Below are 15,570 nucleotides of genomic sequence, written 5' to 3'. Positions count from 1 at the left end.
CTCTATAAATGTCAATTATTATTACTGAGTCTCAGAGATTTAGGATAAATTAGTTGGCTTGGTTGTGGACTGAAACCAAACCTTGCTCTGATCTATAAAAGGCAGTGGTTGGAACCTTGGTGGAGAGAGCCAGAAGCTGGAGACTTCAGAGTGAACCTTGGACCTGGACAGGGTGCGTGTGTTTGGGGGCGGGGATGGGAGAGACAATAATGGCAATTCTGAGGCACAATGCATGCTCTCAACCATATGGCCCCAAGAGAGGATGGAGCTACGTGGCCCAGCCTCCTGGATGGAGGAGGGGGAGAATTCCTGGAGTCCTCCCTGAGTTCCTAGACCTATCTGTAGAAAGGAGTTGTAATAAACTGTTATCATGAAAGATTTCAGCTGAGGGGTGATAATTCCTGAACCCTTAAGATCCAGTTCTGAAGCCCTCCAATACAGTCCCAGGGCCAAGGGTGCAGCAAGGCTCAGAACCCCAGGACAGAGGAGCCAAACCTAGGTTTGAGCCTCCATTAGTTATTCTGAAGGCTCAAGTCTTCAGGGAAATGTCTTCCTTTTCTATCAACCTCAAGTAGGTTTCCTTATGGGAACTGGCCCATGACTGCCCTCTCCAGGTCAGGTCCTAGAGGTCAAGGACTCTGTCTCCAGTGTTCATCACAGTGCCTTGAAGGCACAGATGCCTGTTGATTGATTGATTTCTCTTACTCATTGATTTTGAGCATATGTTCCTGGGTTCACTTATTGTTTGCTATTCTTCTTTTGATAACTACTCATATTTTTAATCTTCTGTGGAGCGCTTCTTGTGCTATACATTTTCTCAACCAAGTTGGCTGTAAATTGTTCCTGTCTTTCTGTGACTCCTCCACAGAATCTACCCAAAGTACCGGAGACATTCCCTCTATGTCTCTCAATGTTCCATGGGAATATTTGTCTATTTGTTAGCCTTCTCTCTCCTCCCACCCCACCTCTTTTCTGGTCCTACATTCCCTGTACAATAGCTTCAACAACAATCTCTGTAAGTGTCAATTTTGGCAATATGCCTGAGACCCTGTAGGCCCATCACACATGTCTCCACTGCCCTTTGGGTCACCTGAAATCTTTCCGAGACTGTGGCAGTCCATTCATGGCCCGTATACAGTCGCACCACACCAAGCAAAAAATCCTGGGGTTAAATCAATCAACCAGTCAACATTTATTAAGTTATTTAATGCCTTGGTTGATAGCGATCAAAGTCTATAAACAAAGGAATTGATATAGTTGCATCTTTCTTTTTTTTTAAATTAATTTATTTTGAATTATCAGCAATCACTTCCATAAGCTTCTGAGCTTCAGATTTTTCTCCTTCCCTCCCTTTCCCCCTCCCCAAGATGGCGTGCAATCTGATATAGGCTATACATATACATTCCTATAAAACATATTTTCACATTAGTGATGTTGTAAGTAAGAATTAGAGCCAATAGGAGAAACCACCAGATATGGCTGCATCTTTCAAAGAACATCGTATGATTTTAACATACTTGAGGGAGATACTTTGTTCAAGTAAAGGTTTAAGGTCAGTTTTATGTTACCAAATTAAATGTTTTAAAAAACAAACAATTCAGAGAATAGAATTTTGTGTTCATATCAGCACCTTTCAATCAGCTGTGAGTCTGGGAAGATGTGGGCTGCAGGAGAGAATTCTTCTGGAGTCATGTCGGGGAGCGTTATTCATCCCATTTTATAGATAAAGAAACTTAAACTGGGAGATGTGAGTTGACTCACTCAGGATCACAAAGCAGGGAAATACCAGAGGTGCCAAGAAAGGCCTGGTGGGGGTCACCAAGAGGCATCACTGAACAGTAACAAAGTCTAGATGTTATCACGTGATGGGATTGGTCCATGGAGTTAATCCACTGCTTCCTATAGATTGGAGAGATACTACCAACAGATGATGAGCTACCTGACCAGAATGGAACAGGAGGAGGGGAATGGGAGCAAGGCCCCAGGCCCTCTCTCACCCAAAGCTGCCCCGAGGACAAGAGTGTGACTGTGGGAGGCAGTGGAGGGAGGGTTATAGCATGCTTCTGCCAGCTACTTATCTCCCTTACTGGTCTGCCACACATGAACCTGCCTCTGTCTTGCTTCTTTGAATTTTTTCTTTCCTGTTCTTGGATGAAGAAATATTTGGTAAGGCTGCAACCTTAAGTGCTTAGAAAGGACAGGAGAGTGGGCCCCATAAACATGGGAGCCGGAGGCCATGCCAGATAGGAAGTGTGGCCAGCCAAGGAAGTGCCAGGAAGGCAGTCTGCGCCAGGGGTGGGGAACTTTTGGCCTTGGGGCCCTCTAGGTCCTCAAGTGTGGCCCTTTGACTGAATCCAAACTTCACAGAACAAATCCCCTTAATAAAAGGATTTGTTCTGTAAAACTTGGACTCGGTCAAAAAGCCAAACCCAAGGACCTAGAAGGCCACATATGGCTGCAGGTTCCCCACCCCTAGTCTGCCCAATCTAATAAAGAACAGAATTAAAGACAACCAAGAGGGAGTGACAGAATCTCACTCAACAGCTTTGCCTCAGTTGGAAGTCAGTCAGTCAATCAACATTTATTAAGTACCTATTATGTCCCAAGGGGCAAAGTGAGTAGAATGAGGGGCCTGGAGCCAGGAAGACCTGAGTTCAAATAGGGCTTCAGATGTTTACTAGCTGTGTGACCCTGGACAAGTCACTTCTCCCTGTTTGCCTCAGTTTCCTCTTCTGTAAAATGAGCTGGAGAAGAAAATAGCAAACCACTCCAGTATCTCTGCCAAGAGAACCTGAACAACATTATGTGCCAGGCTTTGCACTAAATGCTGGGAGGCAAAGAAAGGCAAGAAATAGTCCCTCCCTCTTTGTAACTCTTTAAGGCCTAGAATGCTCACCCTCCTCTCCTCTCACTACTGGTCTTGCTGGCTTTGAAATCCCACCTTCCCCCACTGATCTTCATTCCAGTCCCTTCCCTCTGTTACTTATTTCCTATTTATCTTTGCTTTATTTACATTTGTCCTATTAGAGCGGGAGCTCCCTGAGGGGAGCTTTTCATATCTTTAGTGCTTAGCACATAGTAGGTGCTCCGTAGATGTTTGATTGATGTTGGCCTGAAGGCACTGTGTCCTCAGGAGAGATGTGGCTCATGATTTCAGCCCTCTGGCTGTTTCCTTCGTGCTGGAGACATAAATGAGACAGTCGCTGATCACAGGAGCTTCCAAGTTCTACTTGGGTGAATGAGGAAGAACGTTGAGCTCTCTTCTTGGTGCTCTTTGCCCTGAGAGACCACCCCCGCTCTTGGGCTCCTGGTGTTCATGACATTGCCGGGATTCTTCACCAGGATAGGGCCTGGAGTAGGACCACAGCAGCCTGCATCTTCCCCCTTTCCCCTCCCTTCCTCCTCCAGCCCACAGCTTGCTCTGGGGGAAGCTGTTCTCAGGCCCTGTACTAACCCCTGGAGGTTGCTCAAGGCTTCATTGGGTAAGAAACTTCCCCCACTCCTGTGATCAAACCAGCCTCGGGCAACAGGAGAAATATGTTGACACTAACTTAAGGTTCTGGGTCCCAGTGTTCTTATCTAAAAGTAAGGGGATTGGATTAGACGACCCCTAGGGGCTCTTCCCCCTTTAAATCTATGATCCTATGATATGGTATCAATTAATAAATAAACATTTATTAAGCACCTACTATGTGCCAGGCACTGTGCGAAGCTCTGAGGATACAAAAAGAGGCAAAAGACAATCTCTGTGGGGGCAGCTAGGTGGCTGAATGGATAGAGCACCGGCCCTGGAGTTAGGAGGACCTAAGCTCAAATTGGAACTCGGACATTTGACACTTACTAGCTGTGTGACCCTCGGCAAGTCTCTTAACCCCGATTACCTCACCAAAAAAAAAAAAAAGCTGATCTCTGCCCTCAGGGTGCCTAAGATCTAAGTGGAACATAATGTTCAAGCAAATATATACAAAGCAAGCTATGTGCAGGATAAATAAAAGATAATTAACAGACCTAAGGCACTGGACTTGAGAGCTATAATTAGAATAAGGCAACTGAGGCTTTGCAGACACTCACTCCCTTCCCATAGTGACCACCCATTCCCATACTTGGCCTCATAGTTTCCTGCTGGTCTTTATCCTACACAGACCTCATCTCCCAGGGTCATTGTTCCCTGATCAGATTCATGGTCTCATTGTGCTGTTTTAAGCCAGAGGTGGGGAACCTGAGGCCTCATGGCCAGATCCTGCAGGCACTGAAAAGACTTGAGTTGAGGAGACACATGGGCTCCAGGACCAGCGGACCTAGCTGTGTTTCTCTGGGCAAGTTAGCCCCAGAAAGCAGAGCCCAGAGGAGATGGTAGAAGGTGTAAAGAGGCTCGAATTCAGGCATTGAGTCTGGCAAAACTTCCCAGCAAGGAGGGCATCCTCAAGTGGTGTTGTCTTCTGCCGTGGGTTCCCCCTCCTTGGGGGTCTTCCAGCAGAGGTTAGGTGTGTTATAATGGAATTCCTTTCAGACAACGGTTGACTTAGGTGACAGCTGAGGTCCCTAACCCACTCTTCACCTCTGTGAGCCTGTGATTCTGGGGAAGTAAAGAGATCTGGACTGGGTGGGAGTCAGGAGAGTTGGGCTGCTTTGATCTGGAGTTGAACTGTGGACAAGACCTTTTTTGGTTAGTTTTATGCTATGTGCTTGTCCCCCTTTGGGGTTGGAAGAGAGGAACGCTATGCTCCCTAAAAGGCAGTGTCCCATAATGGATAGAATGCTTCATCTGGAATCAGAAAGGCCTGGATTCAAATTCCGCCTTCGATATGCCTGAGCTGTGAGACCATGACAAATAATTTAACCTTCCTGAGCTTTGGTTTCCTCATCTGCCAAATGGAAATAATGATACCTGTACTACCTACCTCACAGGAGTATTAGGGGCCTAAATTAATATATATGAGGTGCTAGAGTCAGGAAGATCTGAGTTCAAATCCAGCCTCAGACACTTAATAGCCATGTGACTCTGGGAAAGTCGCTTAACTCTGTTTGCCTCAGTTTCCCCATCTGTAAAATCAGCTGGAGAAGGAAATGGCAAACCGCTCCAGTATCTCTACCAAGAAAACCCCAAATGGGGTCATGAAGAAGAGCTGGACACGACCAAAATGACTGAATTGAAGGGAGTCTGGGATGCTTGTGAGAAGAGTTAAATATTTCTCCCATGTGGGTAGTGATTTTCTCTCAGCCTTGACTCTAATCACTTCCCTATGTGACTTGGTTTTCCTTTCAAGCTGGTAGTTGGAAGGAAACAATAGGAAAAGGAAGAGCCTAAGATAGCATATCAGATTCTAGCCTTGGCTTCTCCCAGCCTCCCAACAACCAAAGTGCTGAACTCACTTATCTAGAGGAATCCAGATCTCTGCATGGAAGTAATCAACAATTCTCTTCTATTTAGCTCCGAGCCCCCAGTCTGGGAAAGGTCTTAACAGTAGTAAAATCTCTGTGTGTGCTTTGCCACCTATAGTTTTCCTCATTTGCACTTTAGAAATGGAGCACGCACTGGTCGTTAATGTGGTGAACCACTTTGTCTTAGAAAAAATAGCAGCAAAACAAACTCAAAGGAAACAGAGAGATGAGGGAACAGAGAGAGGGAGAGAGCAGGGGTGAAGCTGAGGATAGGAAGGAGAGGCATCACCAGGTCTGTTCTCAGCAATGGTGAATTGTCCAAATCAGCCTCCTCCTATGGACCTCAGTCATGGCTCTTGTCCTCGGTTGTCTCAGCTTTTGTTTTCTTGCCAGGAACCCTGCCTATTTGCCCCTAAGACCCCAGAACACTTACCTCCTCTTCCCTCGATACTGGGGTCTGAGGTACCCTCATGCCCAGGTGGTATGCTCACCTCCAGCTCCACATTCTCCTGTCCTGCTTCTCCTTCTCTTCCTCCTCCTCCTCCTCCTCCTCCTCCTCCTCCTCCTCCTCCTCCTCCTCCCCTCCCTTAGGAACTGGAAGGTCTGGGTCATCAGTCATGAGGTCCCAATGGCTCAGGGCTTGAAGAGAGGAACATTGAGGAATTTCCTACCTGCTAACAGCATTGGTTTCCAACTTATATGAAGTACTATAGAAATGTTTGTTTCTGGTCTCTGATAATTTCGTTGAAACTTCAGAGAAAGAAGGAAGAGAAAAGGGAAGAGAATAAGCATTTATATAATGCCTACTGTGTGCTAGGCACTGTGCTAAGTGCTTTACAATTATTATTTTCATTTGATCCTCACAACAATCCTGGAAGGTAGGTGCTCTTATTATCTCCATTTTACAATTGAGGAAACTGAGGCAAACAGAGGTTTAAGTGACTTGCCCAGGGTTGCAACAGCTATAAGTATCTGAAGCTATATTTGGACAGAGGTCTTCCTGGCTCCAGGTCTAGCCTTCTACTTACTGAGCCATCCTGCTGCCCCTAGCTGTCATGTTGAATAAAGAACTCAATCTTACTTTACAGAGAAAATGGTGGCCGTGAGCTCACTCTCTTCCTTTCAGAACCCTTTGCTCTCACTCCCCATTTTTTCCTCCTTCCATTAGTCTCCGACAATGAAATGAGGCACTTCTCCAAGTCAAAGTCAAGCCCTCTATAAACAGTCTTGATCCCACCTCCTCTTGTCTTCTCCAGAAGATTACCCCTTCAGCCTTCCCTTTCCTCCTCTCAAACCTTCGACTTCTCCTTATTTACTGGATCCAGAGGCAGCGAGGTGGCACAGTGGATAGAACCCTGGACCTGGAGTCCAGACGACCTGAGTTCAAATGCTGTTTCTGACATGTATTATCTGTGTGACCTGGGGAAATCACTTTACCTCCATCCACCTATTTCCTCAACAGTAAAATGGGGGACAATAATAACAACTTTGCTGTTGTTGAGTCTTGTCTGACTTTTTGTGATCCCATTTAGGGATTTCTTGGCAAAGATTTGCTATTTTCTTCTCCAGATCATTTTCCAGATGAGGAAACTGAGGCAAACAAGGCTAATTGACTTGCCTAGGATCACACAGCTAGTAAGTGTATGAGGGCAGATTTCAGCTCAGGTCTTCCTGACTCCAGGCCTGGTACCCTAACCACTTTACCATCTAGCTGCCCATGTACATAGCAGGCTTTCTTCCTTAAGACTTTTTTCTTCTATTTTTGTTACATATTAAGTTCTAAGAGAAGGCTACCATTTGATACTGACTTATGAATATATGTAAAACCATACTATGTGTACTTCTGCTTATCAGTTCTTTCTCTAGAGGTGGACAGCATCTTCCTTTATAATTGATTTGAGTATTTATAGTACTCAGAATAATTTAGTTGGTCACAATTATTCTGCAAACACTATGGCTGTTACTGTATACAGCATTCTCTTGGTTCTGCTCATTTCACTCTTCATTATTTCATGCAAGTCTTCCCATGTTTTCCCAAAATCAACCTGCTTATCATTTCTTACAGCACAGTAGTATTCCATTACATTCATATACCACAACTTGTTCAGCCATTCCCCAATGGATGGGCATCCCCTCAATTTCCAGTTCTTTGCCACCACAAAGAGAACTACCATAAATATTTTAGAACATGTAGGTTCTTTTCCTTTTTCCCTAATCAGCTTGGGAAGCAGACCCAAGAGTGGTATTGCTGGGCCAAAGGGCATACACAGTTTTTATAACTCTTTGGGCATAGTTTCAGACTGTTTTCCAAAATGGTTGCATCAGTTCACAGTTCCACCGATAGTGTACTAATGTCCCATTTTTTCTGCATCCCCTCCAACATTTGTCATTTCCATCATTTTAACCAATCTGACAGGTATGAGATGATATCTCAAAGTTATTTTATTTTGCATTTCTCTAATCGAGAATGATTTAGGGCATTTTAGATGACTATATATAGTTTTGATTTCTTTGTCAAAAAACTGCCTGTTTATATCCTTTGGCCATTTGGCAATTGGGGAATGACTCATGTACTTATAAATTTGACACAGTTCTCTATATATTTGAGTTATGAGACATTTATCCAAAAAACTATAAAAAAATTTCCCCCCAATTTTCTACTTTCCTTCTAATCTTAGCTACATTGGTTTTATATGTATAAAACCTTTTTAATTTGATGTAGTCAAAATTATCATTTTACATCTTACAATGCTCTCATTTATTCAAAATTCTTCTCCTATCCCTAAGTCTGATATGTCATATTTTCTTCTAACTTTCTTATATTTCCCTTTATAGCTAGGGCATGTATCCATTTTTACTTTCTCTTGGTAAATGGTGTAAGATACTGGTCTATACACAATTTCTGCCAGACTGCTTTCCATTTTTCTCAACAATTTTTTTTTTACCAAAATAGTGAATTCTTCTCCCAAAAGCTTAAATCTTTACTTTTATCAAACACAAGATTACTTTCATAATTCACTATTGTGTATTGTATATTGTATATCTACTCTTTTCTACTGATCCATTTTTCTATTTCTTAGCCCGTCACAGACAGTTTTGATAATTACCACCTTATAATACAGTTTAAGATCTGGTACAGCTAAATCTCTTTCCTTTACATTTAAAAAAAAATTAATTCCTTTGATATGATGATGATGGCAGGTTCTTCTAAATGAATTATAGTAGGCTCTTAACAAATGCATATTGACTGATTGAATCTTTTAATGGGCCGATGGGATGGTCTTTTCTCTAGACCTCTCAATCCAGAATTCTCTGCAGCTTTTGACAATGTTGATTGCTCTGGATCAACTTCTGGTTACTGTGTTCTCTAGATTTTCGTGATGCTACGAATCCCACCTGTCTGGCCACCCATCATTTATTTTTGCTGGATTCTTTTCCATAACACTCCCCCTAACTGTGACTGTATTTGGAGGCTCTTTCTCTCTCTCTCCAAGCTCTCTCTTGGTGACTTCATCAGCTCCCATGGGTTTCATTATTCTCTCTCCAGAAGACTCTTAGATGTATATAACTAGCCTAGATGTATATAACTAGCCCCAGGCTCTCTCCTAAGCTCCAGTCCCACACCACAAATTGCCGATTGGATATTTTGAACTGAATGTCCGATGAGCTTTTCAAACTCATCATGTCTAAAATGGAACCAATTGTTTTTCACTCCTCCAAAGCCACTTGTCTACCGAACTTCCCCATTTCTGTTGAGGGCACCATCAAGGTCTGCCTGGCCCCTGAGCCAGTATCTGCCCCAGTCTTCCTCACCTCTCCTGTGCCTTCTAGATTCCCTTTATGATTTGTCTCCCCCTTATTAGAATGTAATCTCTTTGAGGGCAGGGACTATCTGCTCTTTATATCTTTATCCCTTATCTGTATTCCCATTTTTAGCACAGGGCATGGAACATAGCAAGTGCATGCTAAATGCTCTGTTTCTATCTAAGAAATCTTGTTGACTGACTAATTGATTGAGGTCTGGAGAATTACAATACCTGGCTCTACTCAGCCAGTCCCCGAATTGGCCTGTGGCTTGTTCAGGAAGCCAACATGTCATCTTTCCACTTAGCCCATCATCACTAGGGGATGAAGGACACAGCTTGGGGAGAATGGGTCTGGGGATACTCAGCAGCACAGGGGGGTGATGGGTGAGCAGGGAATAGGAAGTAGTGGAGAGAGCCCTGAATTGAGATTTAGGAAATTTGAATTCATGGGTTCACGGACTGTTAACCACTAGAAGGGCCCATCTAGGCCAAGCGCTTCATCTTCCAGGTGGGGAGTCTGAAGTACCCCCTCCCCTAGATGGTGACTGGCTCAATGTAGGCAGGGAATACGTCTCTAGGCCGGGTCCTGCCGCCCACCCCTGGCTGGGGCTCAGCGACAGTCTCCAGGGCTAGAATTGTGTCCTCCTGATCTGTTGCATGACTTCAGTCTTGGGCAAACCTCTTCCTCCTTCTGGATCTGTTTGCTTATCATGGCTCTTGAGGCTGTTGGGTAACTGACCCAGGGAGGAACATTCACAGTCTGAACAGAAAGGAAGAAGAGGAGGTCGGGAAGGGAAGAATTGGCCCAGAGTAACCTTTGCTTCTCACAGATCCTGCCCCGCTGGGGGATGGCTTAAGTCCAAGAGTCTGAGCTGCAGAAGGGGTAGACAAGATCAGGTATGCATTCTATGGCGAGGGGACGTGGGGAGCACCAGGCTGTCTAAGCTGTTGGTGAGGTCAGAAAAACAGAACCGGTCAAAACTTCTGTGCTGGTCAGCAGTGAGATCAGCCTGTGGGAGGCCATGCCTCCCTTCCAATTTGGGTGAGGAAATAGGGAGACCCAAGTCTTACCCTCCCCCCCAAAAAGGAGTTTGCTTCAGATAACTGCTAGCTATGTGACCCTGCACAGTTCCCTCAACCTATTTAAACCTCAGTTTCCTCATCTGTAAAATGGGGAAAATAAAAGCATTTACTTCAGAAGGGTGTTGTGAGGATGAAATGAGATAATGTCCATAATGCACTTTACAAACCTTGTGAGCAATGTGAATGCGGGCAATTATTATCCTCCCCCTGCCCTCTGTATACTCCTCTATGGGCAGGGAGCAGCACGGTGTAATTGAGAGAACCCTGGACTTGGAATTGAGACCTAGATTTTTTTTTAACTTTGCTAGCTGTGTATCCATTGGCAAATGCTTTCTCCTCTCTGGGCCTCAGTTTCCCCCTCTGTAAGATGAAGAATCACAAGATGATGGCAGGTTTAAAGCCAGAAGAGACCTTAGGGTCCTTCCTCTTACAGATGAGGAAAAATAGACCCAGAGGGCTTAATTGAGATGGAACAGCTGGAAAATTTGAACTCAGCTTCTCAGAGTTCCAATCCCAGCATTAATCTCTGAGGCCATTTCCAGTCCTAGCAGTCTATAAAAACGTAACACTTATTTTGCACAGCATCACTTTCTGCTGTTATATCATCTCTGCTAAACTGGGGCTCCAGGTCCTGAAGCTGTGGCTGGTACTAACCTGTTCCAAGCCTGTGCTGCCCTCTGGTGGCCAGGACAGGAAGAGCATCTAGTGGCTAACGGGCATCTGGCTGTTTCTGGGACTGCGATGGGAGTGGGGCTTGGGGATCTATTATTTCCCCTTGCCACCCTCCCCCCAGTTTTGCAATGGAACAAAATGAAGCCAACAGAAAGCAATATTGCATCGTGAGATCATCACCTTAGGTTAATTGAAAAAGGGGAGAGAGGATTCCGTGGAACCAGAGTCAACTGTTCCTGGGGGGGGGGGGTCAGGAATGCAAAGAAATTGTAGCTCCAGGGTTCCTTTGTTCTCCCTCAGTTTGGGGGTTCTTTCTTGACTAGGCAGCTTTTGCAACATCTCTCTTATTTCTTTTTTTGGCAAGGCAATCAGGGATAAGTGACTTGCCCAAGGTCAAACAGCTAGTAAGTGTTATGTGTTTGTTCTGAGGTTGGATTTGAAATCAGTTCCTCCTGACTCCAGGGCTGGTGCTCTATCCACTGTACCACTTAGCTGCCCCCCCCCCAACATCTCTCTAATACACTCCCTTTTCTCCTCTGACACTGTGTGCCACCCCCTGATGCAGACCCTTATCACTTCATGTCTGGATTATTGTACTAGCCTGCTGAGGGGTCTGTCTGCTTGAAGTCCAAACTCCAGCCAGGCCCTAAAGCACAGGTCTGACCATGTCACCCCCTACTCAATCACCTTCACTGACTCCCTATCACCTCCAGGATCCGCCTCCTTACTGCTCCGCCTCCCAGCTTGAGGCATTTTCACTGAGTGTTCTCCAAGGCTTGAACACTCCCCTTCATCTTTGCTTCTTTCAAATCCAAGCCAAAGCCTCACCTTTCCCAGTCCTCCTTAATCCTTCTTCTCCAAAACCATCTCCAGTTTGTCCTATCCTACATCCTATAAGTACTATCCTATATACTTAGTCTAGACTTTGTATGTACTCATTTGTATGATGTTGTCCCACTAGTGTCAGACTCTCGAGGGCAGGGACTGTATTTTCACCTTTCCCTGTATCCCCATTGCTTAACACAGTGTTGGAGCATAGTAGGAGCTTAATAAATACTTCTTGACTTGATAATAGAGACAGAGGGTCCTGGGAGTCTGGCCTGGGGGAGGCCAGGACCTTGAAGAGCTCTGACATTGTGGGATATTCCCCTCACCTGTGCTCAGTTTCCTGAGGGGTGGCTCAGGCCTTCACGTACTTTTCTTTTGGAAGATGGGGCTGGGGCTCCCTCTCTGTACTTCTCTGTCCGGCAGGAAAACAAGACAAGAGAGCGATGGGCCTAGAGTCAGGCCTGTTGTTCAGCTGCGTCTGACCCTTTGTGACCCATTTGGTCTTCTTGGCTAAGATACTGGACTGGTTATGTCATTTCCTTCTCCAGATCATTTAACAGATGAGGAAACTAAGGCAAACAGGGCGAAGTGACTTGCCCAGGGTCACACATAAACTGCCATGCACTGTGGGAGAAAATAATCAATACTAATAAAATAATCGATAATTAGTTAATAATAACAATAATACTAATAAAATAATTAACACTAATACTCTGCTCTGCTTTAGGCTCAAATCTCCCAGAAATGATTTTATTTAAGTTAGTATGAATCTATTTCCAAACCACTCCTAGTCTGGAAAGAGATGTCCAAACTGGTCAATACCCCATACCCTCCAATAGGACCCAGCTCCAGTGGAGATTTTAGATAACATTTCTAGGAATCTTGAACAGGGAAAAGACAAAATACCACCTGGATTATTCCTAAACTGAGTAACCAAGTCACTGTCCTATCCCTCCTGGATCACTCCCTTTGCTCTTGTAATTAAATGAAGGGACCTCATCCCTCCTTCTGATAAATTCTTTCTCAAAAGAAAGAGTTCTTTTCTCTGTGGGTCCTAGATCAATCAGTTCAGGTGGGTGGGGGGTTAATTTTATCACCTTTGATCCATTCACCTAATGAAGGGTTTTTCTGTCCTGGACCCACCACTCACCTTTCCAGGGGGCTTTTCCCAGGAGTATGGAGATTTAGAAGAAAAAAATTACTTCTTAATATTTTCAGTTTTACTAAAAATGAGGTTTTAAATATGCTTCCCCAGTTGGCTGAGGGAGTGCCTTATACCAATGAAATCACAGGGCCCGTCGTAGTAAAAAAATAAACGCTTGGCTCTGGGTAGAGAGGCGTCCCAGGTTGTGCTGAACTGAAGGGGCCGGGGCAGGCATAACAAAGAACTGATACTTCTATGATGCCAAGAAGAGTCAGAACCAGGGACCAGGCAGAACCGAGCCTCCATCTACCGTCCGTGCTCAACAGTCACATTCCTGATTTCCTCAACAAGGCCCCCTTTTACTTGTTTCCCTGCCTCAGATGTAGCAAGACCATGGCTTCACCTGTACCATCCTGGGGTTGGCCTTCTTCGAATATGGACCACAGGACCTTAACTTAAGAACAGAGAACAGCTCCCTCATTTTACAGAAGTCAGAACTGGGGTCAGAGACATCAATGGACTTGCCTGAAATGTCTAAAATGTGATCTGAACCCTGGTCTTTCTGACCTCAGCTTAGGGGACTTTAGCATTCCATGGTCCAGGCCTGGTTCAGTCTCCTCAGGCTACTGTTTATAATAATAGCAATTTATGATAATAGTAGTAATTAATAGCATTTATATAGTTTTAAAGGTTGCTATTAATGGTAATAGCATTTATGTAGCTTTAAGTTTTGCTATTAATGGTAATAATTAATAGCATTTATGTAGTCTTAAGTTTTGCTACAAATGGTAATAATGCTATTTATATAGTTTTAAGTTTTGCTAATGGTAATTTTTATATAGAGCTTTAAAAATTTATTATTTATTTATAACATTCACTTAAAATTTTTAAATTTTAACTATTTTCTCAATTACTTGCAAAATTTAAAAAACTTTATTTAAATTTTGAGTTCCAAATTCTCCTTCCCTTCCTCACCTCCTCCTCCTCCTTGAGAAGGTAAGCACTCTGACATAGGTCATACATGTGCAGTCATGCAAAACATTTCCATTACATAGAGCTTTAAGGTTTACTAAGTGCCTCATACATTTAATCTTATTTATGCTCACAACAACCCTGAGAAACAGGTGCTATTATTACCCATTTTTGTTTTTTGTTTTACAGACAACAGGCAAGACAGAGGTTAAGTGACTTGCCCAGGGTCACACAGCTCATGAGGAAGGCTAGATTTGAATTCAGGTCTTTCTGACTTCGGGTCCAGCCCTCGATCACATTCCCCCCAACCCAACCCTTTCTGGTGATGAACCCTCCGCCTTAGTTAGGCTGGCCCTCACATACACAATGTCTGTTGCCAGACCAGTGCTCAGAGCCCTCTTAGGTCTTGGGTTCCATTGAGAATCTTGCTGCTACAAGGGACCAGAAGCTAGAGGTTCTGAAGCATGGTATAGCGGATAGAGTGCTTCTCTTTTGTGTGGCAAATAGGATTTCTGCGATTTTCTCATAAGGTCGTTGAGAGGATCAAATGAAAAAATGTGTCTGCAGAGAAGGCAAAGATTGTGGCCAATCAAGTCACTAAGTATTCATGAAGTGCCTCCTATGCTGGGCACTGTGTCCAATACTAGAGATACAAAGTAAAGCAACAACATGGTCTGTGGCTCTAGGCCAGGCCTACTCCACGGGGTGGGTGGGAGAGTGCAGGTCCAGGCTTGGAAGGCCTGGGACCAGGTCCCCTGGCATCTACCCCAGGGCTGGCACATGTCTGGACTAGATGCAGCCAGGGGCAATGGGGTCAGGCGCAGAAAGAGAGGGAGAGGGTAAATTCAGGGAAATAGTTGGGCAGCACAGGGGGCCCCCCTCCCCGGGCTGGGGCTGGAGCCTCCAGCTGAGCTCAGGGGATGGCCGGCAGCCTGCTCCCCGGTGATCCTGCTGGCAATGCTGGGCTGCCCGAGGGGCAGTCTCAAGCAGCCCACCACCTTCATCTGCTCTGGCAAGAAGCCAACATGTCCTTTGTGCATTTTGTGTTATTTAAAACCCGTCACTTCAAATGCGCCTCCTGCTTTCCCCTGGGTGCTGGGCCCAGCGGTTACAAAAGCAGCCCGGCCAATAACCAAAAGATTCATAAATAATTAAAGATGGAAAAAAAATCTCCTTTGTTCTAAATTAAGGCCTCAAAAAAAAAAAGGGAGAAAGTTGGCATGAGGGCATCTAGGGTCAGGGAGCCACTGGCAGGGGGAGATGCTACAGTAGCCTTTCCAGCCAGCTTCTCCACCCACCATAGGGGTAAGCACCTACAGCGAAGACGGAAAGTGATGAGAACGCTGTACTCTCACTATGGGACCTCATCCAAGGTCCTTTCTTGGGGCCCGAGTCTATGGAATTGTACACTCGACACTAGCTGCGTGACTCTGGGCAAGTCACTTAATTGCCTAAAATAAATATAAGAAAAAATAAAAGCGAGTCTATGGAATTGTAAAAGGAATGATGGGTCTCTTGTGACTAACCCCCTATTTCTAGGAGTCAAGTTTCTACATTGGCAAAGTGAGTGGGACTGGGCTAAATTTACCTCTCTGGGTTTGTTTCCTCATTGATAAGAGGACTGAATTAGATACCTCCGAGTCCCTTTCAGCTCTGCATCTCCCATGAGTGTCATGATTAGGT

Source organism: Phascolarctos cinereus, unplaced genomic scaffold, assembly GCF_003287225.1.
Source record: "Phascolarctos cinereus isolate Bilbo 61053 unplaced genomic scaffold, phaCin_HiC Scaffold_726;HRSCAF=1367, whole genome shotgun sequence".
NCBI classification, from domain to species: domain Eukaryota; kingdom Metazoa; phylum Chordata; class Mammalia; order Diprotodontia; family Phascolarctidae; genus Phascolarctos; species Phascolarctos cinereus.
Note: the sequence above shows the minus strand (reverse complement) of the source record.